This window comes from Galeopterus variegatus, unplaced genomic scaffold (assembly GCF_000696425.1).
Source record: "Galeopterus variegatus unplaced genomic scaffold, G_variegatus-3.0.2 Scaffold2001, whole genome shotgun sequence".
Taxonomy (NCBI): domain Eukaryota; kingdom Metazoa; phylum Chordata; class Mammalia; order Dermoptera; family Cynocephalidae; genus Galeopterus; species Galeopterus variegatus.
This window is the reverse complement of record NW_007728112.1, coordinates 173,632-178,321: the sequence shown is the minus strand read 5'-3', so window position 1 is coordinate 178,321 and position 4,690 is coordinate 173,632.

Here is a 4,690-nt window from a genome sequence, read left to right as displayed (position 1 = left end):
CTAAGTGCCTGGGGGCTGGTGGCCCCACTAGCCCAGCTGGGTCAGAGAGGCAGACCCGGGACAGAGGGACCTTGGCCCTGGGAGACCGGCAGCTCTGCCAGCTCCTGGCTGCTGTGCCTCGGCTTCTGCAGCTGACACGTTCAGGCAGTGGAATATCTCACAGAAGCAAAAACCCAGGACCAATAAACACAACAGCACGAATGAATCTCAGAGAGAAAGAAACCAGACACAAACGTCGATATTTATTTGAAACTCTAGAAGCAGCAAACGGAATCTATGGCAGCAGAGATGATAATGGCATTACTTCGGGGGTGCCAGCTGAGGGGGACACAGTAGGACTGTCTGGGCCCTGGAACGTCCCATAGCTTGACCTGGGTGGTGGTTACATGGGTATGTGTGAATGTGAAGACGCACTGTGTTGTACACCCAAGGCCTGGGCACGTCACACATGCCACGCACCAGCTGAACATGTATGTGCATGGTGACCCTTGTGTATTCTCACACAGGACTCATGTCGCAGAAGTCACTGCAAACACTGACTTAGCAAACACTGAGCCGCTGCTCCTAGAGGAGAGTCAGGGTGAGGTGCCTGTCACATTTTCAGCAACCAGTCAATACACAATAACCTTGTTCTGTGCATGTTTTTGCGTGAAGACACTGCATTTAACGTACACCGTTATTCACTAACATGGAACTCACGGCCACTCACGTGTAGCTCATGCTCGCCTCTGACACACACGTTTTCTCCGTAAGGCTTATCACAGCCCGTTTGTGCTTAGAAACACTAGACGGCACCTCAGCACTGTGCCTGGGGACATTTTGAAAGTAAAATCGCCAACGAAAAGCACAATAATACAAAAAAATACCATTAAATAGACCGAGAAAAGGACGCTTGTTCACAGTATGGGAGTGCAAGCAGGACGGCAGAGCACCCCCTGCTCTGCCTCGACTGGACACCTGTGCACCAGCGACGCAAGCTCTCCACCGCTCTGCGCGTGTCTGCAAATAACTGCAAAGCAAGGGCTGATTTTAGGGTCACCGACCAATTTTAGTGAGCAGGTGAATGTGCAGATATGGAGTCTGCAAATAATGAGACTCTACTGCAGTGTATGCTCAGATGAAGAGGATGGAGGTTACTGCCTGACGCTGAATGACAGGCCCTCCACTGTCCCTTCTAAGGGCAGTTGCCTGGTCCCAGCTCGCCCCCACCCCCTCCCCAGACCAGGGATGGGCTCTGACCCATGTCGACCTCCTGCAGCCAGCACAGACAGACAGGCTGGCACGCAGGTGCTCTCCGGAGTCTGAACTGAGAAATGCAAGAAAATTTGGGAAGCACTGAGAGGCTGCCATGAGGGGGTGCTGGGTGGATGGACAGATGAATGCGCAGATGGACAGATGCTGGGTAGGTAGGTGGGGGGTGGATGGGTGGGAGTGTGGATGGGTGGATGGGTGGGTGGATAGGTGGGTGGACGATTGGGTGGATGGTTAGGTGGGTGGGTGGGTGGATGGGTGGATGGATGGTTGGGTGGGTCGATGGTTGGGTGGATGGATGGGTGGGTGGGTGGATAGGTGGGTGGACGATTGGGTGGATGGTTAGGTGGGTGGGTGGGTGGATGGGTGGATGGATGGTTGGGTGGGTGGATGGTTGGGTGGATGGATGGGTGGGTGGGTGGATAGGTGGGTGGATGGGTGGATAGATGGGTGGATGGATGGATAGGTGGGTGGACGAGTGGGCGGGTAGGCATGTTTTCACTGACTTCATTCTGTAACAGCATCAGAGGTCGTCTCAGGGCACCCCGGCAGGATACAAAAGGAAAAAGATTTCAAAAGGAAAAGGATAAAAAGCATTCTGTGTGCTGAACTGACAAGAGAAATGAAACCCAAAGCCAGGCTGCTGCTTGGGGTTCCTGGGTGACCAGGAAGTGGCGACCTGCCACTCTCAGGGCTGTCCTGGCTTTGCACAACGTTAACCATCAGGCTAGCAATGCACACGCCTGCCTGCCTGCTCCCAGCAGAGCTGAAGCTGGCAGTGCCCAAAGCCCGCACTGCCCTTTCATCCCAAGAAGAGGCGATGGTGAGCACTCCACAGCCTGTTGTGACAAGGCCACCTCGCTATGGCTGAGCCCACCAGCGTGCGGGGTGTGCTCTCCACACATCAGCTGGGTGCACTGGAGGCGGCTGGGTGTTGGTGCACCAGTGTGTACTTGCACATCCTGTCCTTGGGCATCTGGGTGTCCAGACTGTGGGCGGGCATGTCTGCACCCCCAGCTCCGAGGACAGACCTAGGCCCCAGGATGGGAGCTGCCAGGCAAGCTATGGTTTCCAGAAAGAACTTCCAAAAGTCTGATGGGGCCCAGTATGCTGGGCAGCAGCTGCAGGAGGGTTTCTGAGGCCAAATTGGTCCTCTTAACCTCAGGGACAGGAAACAAACTCAGAATGTGCTGGGATAGGGTTGGGGCATGCTTGGAGGTGCAGAAGGTCAGTGATAGAGCAGCTAAAAAATGGGGGAGGGGGGATTTATCTGTTCCAGCAAATAGTGGTTAAGGCGGGTTGAGTCCCATGAAGTTGAGACCCTGCTGCTCTGGGCACGGTGGGTCCAAGCCCCAGGCCTGAGGGGAATTCCCCTCTGAAACCAACGTCTGTACCCACACCCTGCCAGACTCCTGACCCTGGCTGCCCACCACACACAGACACTCATGTAAGGACACACCTACCCACTCCCACACACACCCACCCACTCCCCCCCACACACACACTCATGCGTACAGACACACAGAGAGACACACACAGCTACCCACACAGCCACCCACGCACCTCAAGTAATAGCTAGTTGAAGCCTGAAGCCCTCCCTGCCAACCCCAGGGACTTCTCCAGCCTCTCCCCTACTGACTCAAACTCACCCCGCCTTCTTCACCCTGCTCCAGCCCACGGTGGCCCATCCCCACCCTGGGGTGCAGCTCAGACATGCTTCCTCCACAGTGCCTGTGGTGCTGGGCCTGCAGCCCTCATCCCTGGGCCAGCCGACCTGGCCAGGAGCTGGTCTCTCCTCCTCCATCAGGGCAAAGGTCCCCACACCTGAGTGTGCTGCAGAAGCACCTGGAAAGGTGGTTGAAGTACATATCCCCGGCCACCAGGCCTCCTGCTCCAGTCTCTGGGTGAGGCTCAGGGCTCTGCCCCTTCCATAGGCCCAGGTGGATGACATCCCATGGTCAGTCGAGGTAGGGGGCACCAGAGGACCCTTCCGACACCGCTCTCCCAGCTGGGCTGTCCTCTGCAGCTGGGGGCTGAAGGTTGGAATCCCCCTCCCCAGGTCCTGTCCTCCTCCACATTCCTCCATCCACTGCATCAACAAACACGCCCACTGACCAGAGCTGCTGCAGCCAGGCACCAGCTCCACACAGAGATGAGTCAGCCTGGCCATGCTCCCAACCCCCACCCCCACCCCCACCCACAGGTGGCACCAACACTGGGGTCCAGGAAGGCACAGGGAGGCCTGAAACCCACCTCAGGGGAAGGGCAGGAAGGCTTCCTGCTCTGAGGGTTGAGAGGTGTGGGGAGCCTTGGCTGCCTTCCAGGCAGAGCCACACCCATGCAAGGACTCAGAGCATTCCAAGAAAGGCGAAGTCCCTGTCCAGGAGTGGCCACCACATCCCAGGCTGGAGGGTGTCCAAGGGCCTGTGAGTGGCTGCCTTGGCTGGCTCCCAGGTCACACCCAGCACTCAGGGGTCCTCAGTGGTGCTGGCCTGTTGCCAGAGCAGCTCCTGCACTGGGGCCAAGCCAAGGAGACTTCCGGGCGGAGGCTGATGGGCTGGGCAGGGTACATACACACAGGGAGTGGGCAAGGGCCAGGAAGTGGGGGCCTTACCCCACTCCACGGGCGCACCCACTGAGCACCAAAGGGCACATGGTTGGCCCTGGGGCAGACGCTGGTACAGGGCTGGGGAGCCACCAGCCCCCAGGCCAGAAGAGTCTGCGTCAGAACCTCCCTCTGCCCGCGCCCCCATCATGAGCCCTGACCCCATGCAGCAGGACCTCGGGACAGATGCACAAAGGGGTGGAGATACTTTACCCACATGTTCTCATCTGGCCCTCAGTACAACCTTCAGAGGTACTTATTGTTCTATGTTACAGAAGGGGAAACTGAGGCTCAGCAGACATCCAAGCCTCGGGTCACACAGTGAGTGCCAGAGCAGATCCTCAGGACAGGGGTTGTGTGTCCTCCTTCAGACTACTGGGCTGCCCGCCTCTGCTCTTGTCCAAGCCACCTGTGGTCCCCTGAGCCCCCAGGCTTGGTGCATTCTGATTCCTGTGAGCTCTTACTGAGGGTTAGATATCAGAAGGGACTTCCAGAACTAGGGCCTGGCTCTCTGCACCCAGTCAGGTAGCTTCCTGAGCCTTCTATGGGCAGGCCCCACACTGGGCAATAGGGGGGGAAACAGGAGGCCCCCCATTCTGGGAGGACAGCCGAGACAGGCCAGGAATAGAGGTGGCAGAGGACACCCACCCCAACGCAGCATTCCCCGCAGCACCACGCAGGCCGCCACCGCCAGCGAGGCGCGGGCTGCCCAGAGACCACTGAGACCCTTCCTGGGTGGGGGTCAGGGAGGGCTGCAGAGAGGAAGCCATAGGACTGGGAACCGCAGTCTCGAAAGAAGGAACTGGGGGGGGGCGGGGGGGGAGAGGAGCCCCG